General features: G+C 36.9%; 1 pseudogene; it reads left to right on the top strand.

Moving 5' to 3' along the window:
• LOC112652172 (inositol polyphosphate 1-phosphatase-like) overlaps positions 1 to 8,344 on the top strand; it is a 49,635-nt pseudogene extending 41,291 nt beyond the window's left edge.
• Positions 8,345 to 19,267: the final 10,923 nt, after the last annotated feature.

The following is a 19,267-nucleotide window of genomic DNA, read 5'->3' as shown; positions in this document are numbered from 1 at the left end:
ATACTTAGATATACAGAATATCTGAAAGTGATTTTGCTATCCTACCATTTATTTTTTTTTCATTTTTTTTAAAAGAATTTATTTATTTATTCATGAGAGACAAAGAGAGAGAGGCAAAGACACAGGCAGAGGGAGAAGCAGGCTCCATGCAGGGACCCTGATGTAGGACTGAATCCCAGGATCATGACTGAGCTGAAGGCAGACGCTCAACTGCTGAGCCATCCAGGCATCCCTCATTTTTTTCTCTTTTTTTATGGACATTCCATTATTCATAATAATTTTTCAGAGAGAACATCCTTTTTCATTTTCAAGATTTATATCACTTTTATCACAAGTCAGATGACCATACATATGTGGATATCTCTCTGGACACCGAATACTATTCTTTTAGTTGATCTATTTACCTTCAGACAAAATTTGAGTGTTAATTGCTTAAACTTTATAACATGTATTGATATCTGGTACTGCAAGCTTCCAGTGTTGCCTTTCTTTTCAAACAAAATTTAGAATTGGATTACGAATTTATAGACACACACTAATACACATGGGATCTTGATCAAGATTGCACTGAGTCTATAAATCAATGCAAGATAATTGAAATCTTTACAACAGTAGTTTTCCATTGGAGGTATTTGGTCCCCAAAGGATCTTTGTCAATAACTAGAGATCTCTTTGATGGTCAGAACTGGGGTGCACCTAGTGAGATTGAAACCAAGAATACTGCTTAATATCCTGCAGTGAACAATGTGGCACCTCCCAACAAAATAAAATATTCAAACCAAAATATCAATGGTGCCATGGTTCAGAAACCCTTCTTTATAAGACTGTGTTCCAATCTATGAAAATCACATATTTATATTTGTTTAAAACAATTTTCATTTTCCTAAGCAATGTTGTGTGCTTTTTGTTATTAAAGTTTTGCACATCTTTTGCTATATGAATATATATATATTTTTTCGCTAGGAATTAGATGTGTTTTTTAAAGTTCCCCTAAAGTATATTTTATTTCATTTTTTAAAAATTTTTCATTGCCAATATATAGGAAATAAATAGATGGATCTGTATTGATTTGACATCTGTGATCTTGCTAGATTCACTTATTGACTTACTGTTTATTCTAGATAATTTTATACTTCTTCTATTCACAATCATTTTATCAATAACCAGTAATTAATTTATTTCTTGCCTATGAATACTAATGCCTGCTATTCATTATAATTTTCTTACTTTATTTTTTTATTGTCACCAATACACTGCCGGGCATAAGTGGGCTATAATGGCCTTCCTTATCTTGTTCTGATTTTAAGTGGAAATATGTCAATGATTCATTATGAGTAGGATATCTGATCTAGGGTATTTGTTAATATTCTAAGCTCATTAATAAAAGTTTCTTGGGAAAAAAAAAAAAAGAAAAGAAAAGTTTCTTGAAGGCGGCCTGGGTAGTTCAGTGGTTTAGCTCCACCTGCAGCCCAGGGCGTGATCCTGGAGACCCGGGATCAAGTCCTGTGTTGGGCTCCCTGCATGGAGCCTGCTTCTCCTTCTGCCTGTGTCTCTCATGAATAAATAGATAAAATCTTTACAAAATAATTTTGTGTATACATTTTCTTTGTGTTTACTATAACCAGATATGTGTGTGTGTGTGTGTGTATCCAAAATCAACTTCTCCTAGAAGTAAATCATTATTATAAGTTGTAGCTTCCATTGACATGATTACATTTAGTTTTCTTAGTGGATTGAATTGAGAGAGATGACAAATTCTATTTCATCAATATCCTGACTGTCACAACATAGAAAATATATTTCATCTATAATTATTCTCAGATTATCAAAATAGTTTTATTAAGAAAAATGTTTCTATCCTATAGGGTAAGAATAAAATTAGATTACTGTTTCTCATAATTCCTTTTGGGTTTTACATTTACATTTTTTCTAGATCCTTATATATTTATTCTTGTGCCATGAGGAGTTAAAGTATATAACGGGGGACCAGTTTGCCTTGTAAGGCATCTCTTCATTGTTATACTTATTTAAAGATGAAGGTAAAATTTCATGTAACTTCCAGCTTTCGACTTTTCTTGCAGGATTTCAGGGTTCTTGTCTCATAGAGATGAAGAATGAATTTCACAGACACAAAGGAGTGAAGGTAAGTGAAAGTTTATTAAGTGTAAGTGAGAGCAGAAAGGAAAGAAAAAAGGCTTCCTAGAATGAGAGGAGTCTGGAATGGGTTGCCACTGCAGGCTTTTCCTGGCAGTCTTTCGCTGAGAACTGACCCAGAAGCTTGTGGCCTTGAGATTCTTGTGCTGGCTTGGTTTGAGCAAGGACTACTACTATTCATAACATCTTTAATGGCTTACTTCTTTGAAGTTTGGTCATTTTCTGTGATTGCAAAGTAGCTGCCCAAAAAATATACTCCCTAACATCTAGGGCCAAGTGGTCTGCTTTGTTCCCTTATATCTGGTTTTGTCAGCCTCAACATCTCCTCACCTGGGATTTCTGTGAGCCTGATCACAGAGCCCCCTGCCTGAACCTAGAGCCTCCTCAGAGGAGTCAGGGCCTCCTCTCTCTCTCCCTGCCTAGACTTCAAACCTTTCCTTATTCACTTTGAAAATATCCATCCAAAGAGACAAAGGAAATAGTCGGTGTCAGGAGGGACCGTTAACAACATATTTTGTGAATATATTTTTGTCCCAAATTATATAAAAATGTGCAGTATCTTACTCCTCACACAAATGGACCATCTTCTCACATAGAGTGATACCACAGTATTGATTTATTGTTTGTGTTTATAGCAATTTACCTTGATTACTACATGTCTTTCAATGTAGCATGACTTACCTTTCCTGATTTGAAGCGTAAGTTGTAACATTTTTATTGGAGTGGGTATGTCTCATTAAAAAAGAGTGTAGTTTTCGTTTTTGGCATGACCTTGTCATCTGAGAAAGCATTACATTTTAACGACATATAATTTAAAATGCCTTTAGGTGTGAGTTGAATTTACTGAGATATTTTTAAGAGTAATTACTTACTAGAGGTTGTCAGAGCACTTGTAGAGTATCAACCTTCTTCAGGGCAGATATTTGAGACTACTCAAAATGAATTAACGCTTCTACTATTAATGTTTGATAGGAGACCACAGTGAAAAAGATGGATGCTTATATAATTGACATCCTTAACATTTAGAGCTGAATACTTAAATGCCAGAAACATAATTCTGAATAAAATGTCAGGACCTAACTCAATAATATTTAATGATGTAGTAGGGAAGGAATGAACAGAAGTCATCTTATATTATTAATGAAATTATTTAAAATAGGCTTAATTGTCCCCACATATTGTTAAGAAGCTTTTATTCATATTATTGTTTTTAAGAATAATTTGTTTCAAATATTCAACCATATGAGTCTGGAGATGTCAAATATCTTTCTGATTCACATGATTGAAAAATACTTTTATCAAAATGTAAACAGCAATTGCACTTGGTCAGCTAAATATTTTAACTTATTACAATTGGTACAGTATGAAATCCTACTTCATTCTTGAGTTTTTAGTCTTGGTTAATGGATTGATCTTTTGCTAGTTAAATGATATGGTTAATAAAACTAATTTATACTAGTAGGACCTAGTAGGCATATGCAATAAAAATAAAAACAAATAATGCTGAGATAAAATACATTCAAAATTTATTAAGAAAACTAATAATTAATTAGCATAGTTGAAAAATAACTAAATGAATGATAGAAAACTATATTATATACCAATATGGCCCATAATTTTTATGAATAATTCTGTAAAAATTAGGGTCAAGAGTTTTAAGAGTTATTTATTTCATTTTTAATTAATAAATTAAGTGGTGCTGTGGGGGTTTTAATGCAAAATTGCTTTTTGGAGAGTATATATTAAAGAATGCTTTTTGCAAAATCTTTACTTACTATATACTGAGAGCTGTAAGAAATTTAGGGCAGATTTATAGTTCAGCTAGTCATTTTGCTAAGCCTCAAATCCTGTCATTATAATCTTAATTACCTCTATAAGTAGAAAATAGGCTATAGTGTGGTGATCAAATTATATTTAACCATGTCCATCAATGCAGGGAAGGTTCCTGAAGAGGATTCCTGGATAAGGTAATGAATAATGCTCTTGCTTCAGACAGTAAAAGAAATACTTGTCAATATTAAGCATGGAATTCTGGAATTATAATGACAAGTAGTAAGAGATAGTCAAAGAAATCAACTGGTATTGACTAGTTCTAAATATAGTCATCTTTTCTGGATCTATCAAGGCTACAAAACAGTTAACCAATCTTCCTGAAGTCAATGTTCCCTTTCATAGTGTTATTATAAGATATATTAATGACTCTCAAATTGAATTCCAGAGAACCTTTCAGGGGCTTCAGAGGTCAAAAGTAGTGTTATGATAATTCTTTTTCACTCACATTTTCTCTTATGGGAACTGTGGATTTCTTAAAAAGCTAAAAGATGAGTGTAATAGGCACAGAGCCAAGGCAAGACATAGGAATTCAGCTGCTTTCTTTAAGTCAGCTGGAAATTTAGGAAATTTTATTTAAGAAATTTGCTGAAATGTAAAACAATGTCACTCTTTTCATTTTTTTTTTTTGCTTTGGAAAGTATAATTATTTCAATAAACTGCTATTTATGCAATGAGTTCATTAGTATTTTAAGGGGAATAATAATTTTTCAGTTAACTCCTAATACAAACTTTAACAGATCTAACATATGAATAAAAATTATTTGGACTATTAGAGTGCCTGGGTGTCTCAGTCGGTTCAGTGTCCAGCTCTTGGTTTTGGCTCAGGTTGTGATCTCAGAGGTTGTGAGATGGAGCCCTGCATTGGACTCTGGGCTTGGCGAGGAATCTGCTTAAGTTTCTCTCCCTCTGCTCTGCCCCCACACCAGCACATGAGTTTTCTCTCTCTCTCAAATACATAATCTTTTTTTTTAAATAATTCTTTGGACCCTCAATATCTTCTAAGATTGTAAGGAGTTCCCAAGATCAAATAGTTTGGAAAAAAAAAAAAAAAGGATCAAATAATTTGGGAATGACCTTTGTATAGAATCTTTAATGATTGAGTTATTATTATTATTATTAGTTGTTATTATTTGAAGTATCTTTTCACTCTTGCACCACTAGAGAGCCAGCGTTTTATTAATTAATTAATTAATTAATTAATGTTAATAATTTTAGGATGTACAAATGCTTCTCTATTATAGGATAACTAGACTTTCCAAGTCATTTACATTTCTAGGAAAAGACTATACTGCAAATGGCCACTCTGGTTCCTGGGAAATTCTGTATTTTTAGCCCTATTAGTTATCATTATTTAATTACACAAGAAAGCTATTCAAGTATAATACTTATAGATAGCTATTCCATTAAAACATTTCCCAATGTTTACACTATATCAATCAGGATATTATATTTATTTTCTTCTATGTGAGCAAATCTGGAAGAAGGGGAATGCTGTTTCCTCATTGTATCTCCAATGCATAGTACATTTTCTGAAGTAAAGTAGATGTAGAGGCTGCGTTTAGGCAAACAGATTTGAGCAATGGAATGTGGAAAGGGCTCACAGAGCCCAGCTGACTGAATACAACAGACAGGTCCATCAGGGGACCCACCTCAAAATGTCCCTAGCAGTAACTGTCCAAAGGGCTATTTAGAATTAGGCACAGTTGCCAAAAAAAGGGAGATTCAACACATTATCATACCTCTTCAACTTCCCCCTTAAAAGCAGCCCCCGCCCACTGCCTTATTGCAGATAGCCTCTCCTTCGCTGTCATGCTCACAGCTCCCTTGCTGTATATTTAATAAACTTTTCTCTCCTTTGTCCTTCAAGTGAATTCTTTCACCTCCTACGCTACAGGCTTCCAGCTGATCAGTCACCACATATTTGGGGTCCCCCTATCTGATCAAGAGATACACCATTTGGACACCACAGTAGATCCTCAAGTATTGGATAAATTAATGACACCTGTGGCAGAAATGCATGCATTATTTACTATTAATCTTTAATCATCTTGAATTTGTTAACCTGATTTACCAGATTTACACTACTGCCCTCTTCTTTTAGAAAACATACCTGTCCATTTCCCTTATTGTTTCAATGTATGAACCACACATATGCAGAAATTATCTTTCAAGGTTTTAAAGGAGTTTTTCAAATCACTTTTGAAATGAGTCTTTGCTTCCTTACTGCCAACAAAGGCGTGATATTCAAAGCCTTTTATTATCCAATGAAATTTAACTCTCAGAAATATAATTTTCCAGTGTCCTTTGAGTCATATCATGTTCCTTTGCACTAGGAAGATTAATATTCTCCCAAACATATCAATAACTCTGACAATTCATATTTTTCACACAAAATAGTAATAAAATAGAGTTACTATTCCAAACATTTTAGTTGTATCTAATTTGCTCAAGTTAAATTTCTTAATATACAGTTTGTTTTATGATCCTTTTTATTACAGTAACACTATTTCCCAGTATCACTTAATAGCTATTAAGAGATAGCACTTAATTTAAACTAACTTTACCTTTTCTGTTGGATCTAAATGAATATGCATTCATGAATTTTATGATAATATGGCTTAATGAAATGTTATTATATAATTCTTTGCATAATGTCCTTTTATCTCCTCTCCTCTGAGCTGTGTATTTTAACTGTTCTTTGAATTTATAATAAAACAGATCAAGAATGACAAAGTAATGTGTTAATCTCATTTATTTAAAGGATAAATAATTTAATGATCCATATCCGCTCATCAAATGTCTAGTGATCATATGACTTCCAAACTTTCCAAAATATTAAAAGCTGGTACAGTCCATATATATTTTTTTCATTAAGATACCTATCTGAAGAGAAAATGAAGTTCATTACAGTTGCACTAACTTCATTGAATGGCAATTTAAACAACTGAAATTTTGCTATACAATGTCAAAGGGATATTATGCACTTTGAAACTTCAACTTAAATTCCATCAAGTCAAATTTGTTGTAGTTTAATTGACATATTGAATTGGCCTTTATTTCCTTATCTACTATCTGTAGTTAGGAATATTCAGAATATTGACATCAAGATCCTGCTGATGTATTGGTATATGAAGTTATGAAACGGAATATAGAGAAGTTTCTAAGCTTGGAAAAAAAATGGAGAAAAATCCAACGATTTTACTAATGATTTAGGAAGAAAGTTTATCTTGAGACTCTGTCCAACAGAGAAAGAAATAGCAGAGCTTCTTAGCAACATCCTTAGTGGTAACAATTTGGCACTTGAAGCATTAGCTAAGGTTGTTCATCAGGGTGTCGCCCTTACTGACCCAAATCTGGATTCCGTAGAGTTCAACACTCTATAGGACATTTTAGAAATTTGGGTATAAAAGTTCCTGCTGACATTAAATCCATTCAAAGAATCTTCCCCTGTGGACATCAGTGTGTCACCATTTTAACTGGTATCTATGACATTCAGATAGCAGTGCCCCTGATAGAAGTTATCAACTAACCTTTTGCACACAAGACTTAAACACTCTCAGTTGGAGAGGACAGTGCTACTGGGACTCTTCTTACATGGGGACCAATATCCATTCATTTCAGCCCCTATCTCTAAAAGGAAAAGCAATGCAACACAGAACCAACTGATTGAAAACACCAGTTCTGAGGTGGAATTCCTCTACTGGTTTTCCATTTGTACTTGTAACAAAATAGTACAAGTGAAAAGAAAACCTATCAAAGTCAAATCTTCAGAGATATGTGGATATAATATATTCTAAGTTGTCCAGTCTGCTTGCAAGAATCTTTGTGTTATCCAAGGACTTCTGGACATATCTATCTTTCCAGAAGATACCGCATTCCAGTGGGACTCTTGCACTGCTCATGCTACACTCAGGGCCATGGGTAGGACAATGAGAGATTTAAAAGAATGCTTGCAAAAATATCCAGAAATGAGCTTGACTTGCCACAGTTGGTGCACCACAGGTAAAGCAAAGGCACTGCTGAAGTTAATTGGTGTGCCAACAAGGAAGGATTAATTGCATACAGATTAAGGAAATGGGTGGAGTCGTTTCTGAACCTCCCCATCAAAAAATCCAGCATGAGCAGATCCATACACACAGATAAACCATGTTTTCATGTACTTAGAAACCAAAGCATGAAACTATTTCCTACATTTCTATGTTTTAAAGATAGCCCTGTCTTGGGGAAACCTAGAGAGGTCAGAGGAGCCCTGGGGTTTGGGAGGGTGGGGCAGGACCAAACTGTTGCAACCACAGCTGGTGGAGCAAAGCCAGGAGGTGCTAACAAACTTGGCATGTCCTCCAAATGGGAGAGGTGAGGGCTATCAGTAATTAGAAGCTCCTCAGAGCAACTTAAATTCTAGTGTCCCAGGGAAGCTGCAGCTAAGAGGAGCACAGTGAGCATGCTGCAGCCCTGGGGCGAGCATGGCCACGAGGAACAGGGGGATCAATGCATTTGGGCCCATAAGGTTTTTTCTCGGTCAATTTTCCCCTTTTTCATTCCTGCTGAGCCTCCAACCCCCAGGTCTGATTGAATTCCTAGAAAGGCCTACTGCCTGCTGCCTACGGGAAGCCTACCAACCCTCCTGGAGTTGGGGCATTGGTGAATGGGAAAAACAACATTCCAGGAGGCAAGCTGGACAGGGGTCAGCTTGCTTCAAATTATCATTCTCATTATTTTCTGACCTAGGTCCTTTGATCTGTAAGAGGCCTGATTACCTTTCTTTGAGATTTGCAGACCACTGGCCTTGAGGAGTGAAGGACCAGAACTTTTTCAGGCCACATAAAACAGCAAGCCTGAGGCCACCTTTGCCCTCTGATTAGCCTAGCAATTTTTAGCAAAATGCTTTTCTTCCTTTCTTTTTTTTTCTAGGTCACGCAAATGACTCTACTGATCCCCCATTGTGTATCTGTAGAACTTGCCCACCCTTGCAGAAAGAACAGAGAACCCCTGCACATAATGAAACACACCAGATGCCTTGGCACAAGCCCTTAGCACTGAGATAATGTTTATGGCTTGCACCATCGAGTCTGCATATGATCAAGAAATTGTGGGATCCCTGGGTGGTGCAGCGGTTTGGCGCCTGCCTTTGGCCCAGGGAGCAGTCCTGGATATCCGGGATCGAATCCCACGTCGGGCTCCCGGTGCATGGAGCCTGCTTCTCCCTCTGCCTGTGTCTCTGCCTCTCTCTCTCTCACTGTGTGCTTATCATAAATTAAAAAAAAAAAAAATGTGCAGGCCACTGCACTCCCTTTGCTGATTTACTACTCTAATCCCCTTTAAAAACCCCTGCACCATTCAGAAATCTCAGAGTTGGCTTTTGGACAGAGTCCACCTTCTCCTCAGGTTGCCAGCCTCCTGAACAAAGCTCAAATTCCTTCTGATCAAAAACCCATTTCTTGAGTAATGGTCTTTCACGCGAAGGGCAGCCTGTATCAGTAACATTGCCACCCGATTTCCCTCTCTTTCTTCCCAGGCACAGGAGACAGACACCAGGTAGAGAAACCCCATTCTCAGAGCATGGGACACATCTAGAGCAGATAGAGGTTCTAATAGTTAAAAGAAGCCTGTAGGATTGGATGATCCTCCCCAAATTTGAGACTTCCCACCAGTGACTTAGGTGGTCCAATGTCCAGGAGGTCTGTGTGCTACAGAATGCTCTTAGCCAGCCCTGGATGATATGCTCTAAGGAACTGTCATCTAAGATCATGAAAAGGAGCAGATCCTGCTGGTGCTGGAGCTGGAGCCCTCCTACCTGAGGAAGTCAAAACCAGGCTGCCAGAACAATGTCTATAGATCAGAGCAGAAGCTATAGATGTCCTGAGGACATTGTAAACAATCTGATAAGACAAGGGCAATGGATGAAAAGAAAATTAAGTTTTGGGGGGCACCTGGGTAGCTCAGTGGTTGAGCATCTGCCTTTGGTTTGGGTCGTGATTCTGAGGTCTGGAGACCAAGTCCCACATCAGGCTCCCTGCAAGGAACCTGCTTCTCCTTCTGCCTATGTCTCTGCCTCTTTCTTGGTGTCTCTCATGAATAATAAATAAAATCTTAAAAAAAGAAGAAAATTAAGTTTTTTAAGTGGGAGTGGCTAAGATTCAGAAGTGTGGATACATTGCCTTTGATACCCAACTTGAAGGACCATTTTGCTGTCCCAAGGAACTCCACTGAGGTTTACGCTTGCCAGTTTCAGAGAATTATCTATTTCCCTCTAATGGGTTTTTGATCCTGTGTTTCTGAGATACTTGGTTTTTCATTCTTCCTACTTTATTCATTTTCTAATGAATGTAATTTTTTAAATTCTTGTGTTTGACTCTCAAATACCACCTTTCTCATAATATACTCAGTAAATAGTTACTGAATGTCAGATTAAATGACTTGGACAAGGGGGTTCCTGTGATCTCTGCTTTAAGATTATAAAAAAAATCCTACAGAATAACTATTTTTTAGATGTTTAAATTATACAACTAATGCATACATTTTCTTTTCAAATTAGAATGCTAATTTGAGAATGAATTTGAGTCTGTGTGTGGACCAACTAGGAAAAAGAGTTTTTATCACTTACTGATGTTTGCCATGAGTGTTTTTGGTGTGAGTGTGAATGTGTCTTTATGTTTGCCTATGTATTGATTGGCAGACATACAGTTTTATGTTTCCTTAAGGGACTTATGTCTTCTAGACTGCCTTTTCCCTGAGATGAACTTATTTCCTTACTGAAAATGTTGAGGCTAAGTCACAATTTTATTCATATGGAATTTCAAGGAGCCCCAAATAGTCAAACAATCTTGAAAAAGAAGACTCACACTTCCCAATTATAAGCTACATTCCTCAAAACATGTGATACTGATATAAGGATTAACACATAGATCAGTGGAATAGAACTGAGAGTCCAGAATAATGCCAGACCAACTAGCAACTAATTTTCAACAAGGATATCAGAACCATTAAAGGGAAGGGAGGGAGGAATGGACTTTTCAACCAAAGGTGTTGGGACAACTGGATATCCACATGCAACATCATGAAGTTGGACCTTTATATCCTATACATACAAAAATTAACTCAAAATCAATCAAATATCTAAATGTAAAGCTAAAACTATAAAACTCTTAGAAGAAAACCCAGGTATAAATCCTCACAGCCAAAGATTATGCAATGGTTTCCTAATATAATATCAAAATCATAAGCAACAGAAGAAAAAAATGATAAATTGAATCTCATCAAAATAGAAAATGTATATCAAAGGATGCTATCATCCTTTGATAAAGTGAAAGCCCACTGAATGGAAGAAAATATTTGGAAATTATATATCATTTAAGAATCTAGTATCCAGAATATATAAAGAACTCAATAATAAGCTATAAACAGTCCAATTAAAAATGAGCAAAGAAAACGGATAAAGGATTTCAATCATAAACATTTCTCCAAAGAAGATATGCAAGTAACCAAAAAGCACATGAAAATATAATCAAAATCTTTAGTTATTAGGGAAATGGAAATCAAAACCACAATAGATACCATTTTACTCCACTCGTATGGCTAAAATTAAAAAATAAAATCTAACAAACAAACAAAAAACAGAAAACACCAAGTATTAACAAGGATGTGAGTAAATTGGAACCCATTTATATATTGCTTCTGGGAATATACAATAGTACAGCCACTATGGGAAACAGTTTGGCAATTCCTTAAGAAGTCAACTAAAGAGTTACCATATACCCTAGCAATTCAACTCCTAAGTATTACTCAAGAGAATTAAAGACATACATTCACACAAAAACTAACACAGAAATATTCATAGCACCATTACTCATAATAGCCAACAAACAGAAACAATCTAAATGCCTTTCAACTGAAAAATGAATAAACAAAATGTGATAAGCCATACAAATGAAATAATATTAAAGCATAAAAAGGAATGAAGTACTGGTACATGGTGCAACAGGAATAAACTTCAAGAACATCATGCTGAATGGAATAAGTCACTCCAAAGACCATTTATAGGAAAAGTCCAGACTAGGAAAATCTACAGAGACAGAACATACATTAGTGGTTGCTTATGTTTTGGTGACATGAGATTGGGGGGGGGGGGGGGAAACTAAGTGTTTTAGAGTTTCTTTTCAAGTTGACAAAAAAATATCCTAATATTGTTTGTGTCAAATGATGCACAACTCTGTGACTATGTAAAAGCCATTGAACTGCTTTCTTTAAATAGGTAATTTATATGGAATGTGAAAGATATTTCAAAAAGCTGTTTAAAAAAAGACACTATCAAGGAGTAATTCTGAATGATGACATTTGGTTTTTTTCCATCCTTGGTCACTTGGCTGAGCTCTGGTAATAGTAGATAAGGGATTCTTTATGAGACACTTATCTAGTAGAAAAAAAAATATTAATCTCCTAGTTGTTGCCAAGTGTTTCCTGGGGAACCACATAGCCTCTTTAGGCATGAGGCTCCCTAATTTACACCAAGATAATTTGGGGTTTGGGAGGAGAAAACAAAACTAGGTAACTAACCTTTGTTGAGTATTTGAGGGCAAAGAAAAACTCAGTAGAGAGAGGTTTCTGCAGAAGAGTAGGATGCTAGAACAATCTTGAGTAGAAATGATGGACAAAGTTGATAGAAGTCTGATATTTAGCTTCCAGTTATCTGCTAAATCACACTGTGATGTAAACCTCTTACCCCTGACTCAGCAGTAACACTCTACTGTCTTTTCTGTTTGATATTGAGAGGTATGAGTTTAAAAATTAGGGACTTAAAATAAATAAATAAATAAATAAATAAATAAATAAATAAAGTAGGGACTTGCCCCACATATGAGTTGCTATTGTGTTGGAGACAATGGGGCAGTGGCTGTGCATCAAATGGAGAATGAGAATTGAACAGAAATCAGAGCTACCAATAGCCCAGGAGACATAAGACTGATTCACAATCATCTTCTTAAAGGGCGTTTCTAGGTGTTTGAATAAATTGAATCTGTATATTAAAGAATATTGTGTTATATATGCAATGGAAAGCCAGTCTAAGTATGAAATATGCTGCAGGGATGGGGCATCTGTTGATTATAAGACCTCAAAGTTGGGGACAGGAGAAAACGTGGAACAGAAGAGACAATCACTATGATTGGAAGGAGGATTGCATTCAACAATAAGAATGCCAACAGCAGTAGTATTGTATAGGACAAGGGAGAGACACAATATTATGGAGGCTTCTGCTGGCTGAGCTTGGAACCAACCAACATGACATCATGTTATGTCACATCATGACATCATCACTGACATCAAAGGATTCTGGTGAGACAGCACAAGCAGGAGTTCTCCAAGCAAATGCTTTAGATAGCATGGCCCTCCATGGTCCTTAGAGATGCTTCAGTAGCCTCTAATTTATCAGAGAAGAAAAATCCCCAGTAACTAGATGATTGCAAGAAGATCCGATCATAGAGTTTCCTTCAGAGGCGAGACAGGTGTCTTCCTAACTCGCAAAGTAGAGAATTAAGCAGAAGTTGAGACTTGATCTAAATGAGGAGAGACCAAAATGAAAGAGTAGGAGATACAACTGACTGAGCATTCTGGTTCTAGTTCATTGGAAGGAGTCATCAAACTCATGAGGATGGGAGCTGGGAGAGGAGTTGAGAACAGTGCTCAGGGCATGTCTTGTCCAGAATCTTGTTTCTTATTTTGTATCATGTGAGAATTGTAGAAGGACCTGCTATCAGGTCCCTGGGGGTCGTCAGGACAGGGACATCAGGAGCAGGAAGAGAGACATCAGTGTCCTTCTCACCTGCTTCTCAGAAGTGCTCTTTTGTTTCCACCACTGGGAAGTTAATGGTCAATCCCTTGTGTCTTTTCTGAAGTTGGGGAGTAATTAGAAAGAAAGATTCATGTTTCCAGAACCTCCACCATCTCCCCAGGCCCAAGAGCACAAGTTCCAAAAGAGTAAACAAGAGACAAAGCCCTACTGACCCTAATATGATCTTTAGGAAGATGATAAGAAAGAAAAAAATATAGTTTCATCATATTGATAATCAAAATTAACCTTCCTCTATTAAGGAGCATTTTTTCATTACATGTTCATAATAATGTTAATGTCAATGATTGAATGACATGCAGCAATTAAATAGATGTGTGGAATTCTCTTTTATTGATATATAATTGACACATAACATTATTTTTTACATACTGTGTATTTGTATATATTGAATAATCACCAAAATAAGTCTGTTAACATCTGTCACCATACATAGTTACAAATTCTTTTTTCTTGTGATGAGAACTTTAAGATCTACTTTCTTAGCAACTTTCAAATAGATAATACACTATTATTAACTATAGTCACCAGGCTTTACATTAAATCTCCAGAACTTAGTTATTTTATAATTAGAGTTTTGCATCTCTTGACTTCCTTTGGCCATTTGTGAAGGTTCAGCCTTGTGTAAAAGTCTTTGGGGAAAAAAAGGCTTTCTTTCCCTCCAAATCAAGTCCACTTTATTTGAAATTTTTCACATGCCACAAGTTTATATGAAAATAACTGTTTAGGGCAGCCCGAGTGGCTCAGCGGTTTAGCGCCACCTTCGGCCCAGGGCCTGATCCTGGAGACCCGGGATGGAGTCCCACGTCAGGCTCCCTGCATGGAGCCTGCTTCTCCCTCTGCCTGTGTCTCTGCCTCTCTCTCTCTTTCTCTCTCTCTGTCTCTGTGCCTCTTGTGAATAAATAAATAAAATCTTTAAAAAAAATAGCTGTTTAAACTGGAATTTAAACATGGAATTTAGGAGTGGGCATCATAGTAAAATGCCAGACACCAGCAGTTCAACCAGACAGATGAGGCGATCTGTAGTGGAAAGTCAGGTGATGCATATTTGGTCATTTAGCACTTGGTCACAACACACTGTGGTCTGCTGGCCTCCTCCATCCCTACCATCTCCCCTCTCCTCTTAAAAATATGCTGAACTCAATTGTTTCCCGATAAAGTTGCATTAGGAATGGCAATGGTAGGAGGAACAGGAATGTTGGGACTGGAAACACTGCAGGGTGTCATGTGCCCCACCCATACCCACGCATGCACAAACAGATGCCCACACATGTGTGCTTACCCGTGATCAACTCTTATAGACACTCCTGCACATGTGCCCCCCACCCCCACAGTGAGAACAGCAATGCAGGCCTCTAGCTGCCACCCTATTAGGGTTTGTTGGAAAGATATTCCCTGGCAGGTTTATTCCAGCAGCAGCTTCTGCTTCAGACTTGGAGTTCTGGGCTGGGGGCCTCAGTTCCAAGACTTGGAGTTCTGGGCTAGGGGCCTCAGTTCCAAGACTTTACAATGTGGTCAAGCAGCCCTGGGTCATCCTTCAATCCTCAGGTATGGCTGACCCTAGAGTGATGCAGCCAATACCCTGGTCCTATGTGAATACAAAACCCCACACTTAGTGTTTTTGGAAGAGCTTTAGAAGGTAATTTAGATGACATTTAGACAACTTTGGCCTTTTCCTTTTGCTTTAGTTTTAATTTATGTTGGTATTTGTTCACCACATCAAGCAGATCTATATGTACTAAGCTAGGGCTGGCATTTTATAGATACTGAGGTTGATATATTATTTGAAGTATAATTTTAAATTCTGGAGATAAATGAAATCATATTTTCAATTCCCCAAAATGGTGATATGGACCATGGAAAGAAGGGATTTCAGGTTAAAGTACCATGGGAAAACACTGAAGGTACATTTATTTCCCCTTGGAAACTCACAGTGAGACTAGCATTTAAAGACTATCAGAAAGCCTATGACCAAAAACCTTGCTACATGGCATAGCTAAATATTGCTTATATTATTTTACCCAGGGAATACTTTCTCTGGAAAATGCTGAAAAGTATCCTACGAAAATATCTAATGAGACACTTAGTTTTTTTCAGAAACAGAAAATAGCTTTTTTAATTTAATCCTTGAAGTTGGATTTCTTAGCCAAGATGAGCTAAATGAATGGAAAATAAAATATATTTTTAATAAGCTAAGATCTTACAAGAATTCTCTAATATTTTATAAATATTACAAATATACAATAAAGATCTAAAAATATATTTCTTCATTTCTCTCCTTGAATGACTGACTCAGACCGACTCATTACATTTCTTGTAGTATTGCAAAATAATTGCATAATTTTACATAAAATATTTCATCATCAATATTTTGTCATGTGAATATAAGCCATTTCAAAATAAAGAAAATGCTGGTCATTCATTTATTCCATTATTCATGAATTATTTTACAGTGCCTGCTCTCTGCCAGAAACTCTTAGAGTTACCGTGATTATAGGAGGGACAGCGGATTAATTTTTACTGAAAGGAGATATAATTTACAGAAGACAAAAGTCTTTCTAATAACAATTGAAAGCTATTAGGAAAACTATACTGAGTGATACATGAGCAGAACATGTATTTTGATAACCCCTGCTTTAGAGAATGACAGGCATCAACAAGGATGATGCTAGGGGGTGGGAAGGAATAGCTTCCAGTAACTGTGATAACAATAACAATTATAAAAATCCTGCCCTCTGTTGTTACTGGGTTTCTCATGTTTATCCTTGCAGAAAGTCATTCCGTCAAGCTAATAGTCACCACCCATTCACAGCAATTGGTCCTTTTTCCTTTGTAGCTCTGAAAGGACCATACCCACTGGTGGGTGGTCAGTGAGTTCAACTCTAAGGAGATAATTTTTTTCTTCAACTTCCAGGACTTAGAGCTGTACCAAATTCCACTCCACTTTTGGTACAACTATTAATCTGGGCCTACTGTAAAGTGAGATTTTTAGAAATACCAAATTTCAGACAACCCAGGAAAGTCTTTTGAAAATTATGCCACAGAAAACTCAAACATTCACTCCTTGTTATTTCCCTTGGCTAGCTGTCCTCCTACAGTGAACAAGTCTATTGAAAACTGCAGAGAAGCTATCTGTTTGTCTTGTATTTGTTTTGCAATTAAGCTCAAAGAATGAAGAAATACCAGGTACTACAACTGAAGGGATTCAACATTTACTTTACCGTGAAAGTCCAGCAAATAAAACGACATACAAGATCCATGCAAGAAATTCCTTGCATACCAGATATTTACACCTGGCTAAAACAAGAAAAAAAAATTGCCTTCTGCATTGAAGTAAAGATAAATGACTCAAAGGCAAGAACATGTTTGGCGGGCAAGAGGAACGGAAAGATCAATGTGGCTGGATGTTAATGAACAAAGATGTTCATGGTCTGACATGCAGCACAGGGATGGTGAAGGGCCATGGTTTCTGGCTCTGGCAAGAGGCTTGGAATTTATTTAAAGAAAATATTAAAGCCATTAGCTTATAAAAACAAGAATGTAATGGATTACAGAGAGGCACAACTGGAAGTAATAAAACCACTTAGGAGATTATTGCACTGCAATAATGCAAAGATGAAGTGAAAGATAATAGGCTGTAGCACAGTACATGTGGAAAGAAACAGAAATACATAGACTGTGAGGATTTATCTGGGATATGCTTTAGGTGGAGGTGGTAGGGCTAGGTAACGTTTTGCATAATGACATACGTTTTGGGCTTCAATAATTGCATGGATGGTATACCTATTTACTAAAATGAGGGAAATCCACATTGTCATTGGGCAGAGACTAAGAAGTCAAAAGTTATCTTTTATCCACATTAAGTTTGATATATTTGTAAGAAATCAGGTTGAGATTTTCAGTAGCTTGTTGGTTATATCAAAATGAAGTTCAGTTTACAAACCAGGGCAGAAATATAAACTTAGAAATCTTTGGTAAACATGTGTATCTTAAAGCAATACATCCAGATTAAATCTCTTGGGAGTGAAAATAGCAGAAAGAAAAGTAGAAGATTGGGACACTTGGGTGGCTCAGCGGTTGAGTGCCAGCCTTCAGCTCAGGGCATGATCCTGGGGTCCCAGGATTGAGTCCCACATCGGGCTCCCTGCATGGAGCCTCCTTCTCCCCCTGCCTGTCTCTACCCCTCTCTCTCTCTGTATGTCTCATGAATAAATAAATTAAATGTTAAAAAAAAGAAAGAAAGAAAAGTAAAAGATTTAGGACTGAGCCCTGAGGTTTTCCAAAATTAAGAAATTGCCTAGAGAAGGAGCCAGCAAACATATTTTTAAACTCACAATTTTTGAAGTGGAAGGATACCTGGACAAATAAAGAATGGATGTAACGTTACCTTAAAATTTAAGGGAGATTAATTTGGGGGCATGGGCAGACAGAGGGAGAAAGAGAATCTTAAGCAAGCTCCATGCCCAGTGTAGAGCCTGACATGGGGCTCGATCTCATGTGTCTGAGATCATGACCAGAGCTAAAACCAAAGTTGGATGCTTAACCAATGAGCTACCACAGCACCCTTAAGGTAGACTAATTTTTAATAAATATTAAATAATTGTAATGGAACAAACTTTAATCACATTTTAGGGAACATAAGGACTGCTAAAGCTGTTTCTTTTATCCTCATAGACTTCTCTTTTTTTCTTTTTTTTTAGGTTTTTATTTTTTTTAATTTACTTTTTATTGGTGTTCAATTTACCAACATACAGAATAACCCCCAGTGCCCTCACCCATTCACTCCCACCCCCCGCCCTCCTCCCCTTCTACCACCCCTAGTTCGTTTCCCAGAGTTAGCAGTCTTTATGTTCTGTCTCCCTTTCTGATATTTCCCACACATTTCTTCTCCCTTCCCTTATATTCCCCTTCACTATTATTTATATTCCCCGAATGAATGAGAACATATAATGTTTGTCCTTCTCCGACTGGCTTACTTCACTCAGCATAATACCCTCCAGTTCCATCCACGTTGAAGCAAATGGTGGGTATTTGTCATTTCTAATAGCTGAGGAATATTCCATTGTACACATAGACCACAGCTTCTTTATCCACTCATCTTTCGATGGACACCGAGGCTCCTTCCACAGTTTGGCTATCGTGGCCATTGCTGCTATAAACATCGGGGTGCAGGTGTCCCGGCGTTTCACTGCATCTGTATCTTTGGGGTAAATCCCCAACAGTGCAATTGCTGGGTCGTAGGGCAGGTCTATTTTTAACTCTTTGAGGAACCTCCACACAGTTTTCCAGAGTGGCTGCACCAGGTCACATTCCCACCAACAGTGTAAGAGGGTTCCCCTTTCTCCACATCCTCTCCAACATTTGTGGTTTCCTGCCTTGTTAATTTTCCCCATTCTCACTGGTGTGAGGTGGGATCTCATTGTGGTTTTGATTTGT

Source organism: Canis lupus, chromosome 13 (genome assembly GCF_003254725.2).
Source record: "Canis lupus dingo isolate Sandy chromosome 13, ASM325472v2, whole genome shotgun sequence".
In the NCBI taxonomy this organism is placed as follows: domain Eukaryota; kingdom Metazoa; phylum Chordata; class Mammalia; order Carnivora; family Canidae; genus Canis; species Canis lupus.
This window is presented reverse-complemented; position numbering and strand designations above follow the sequence as displayed.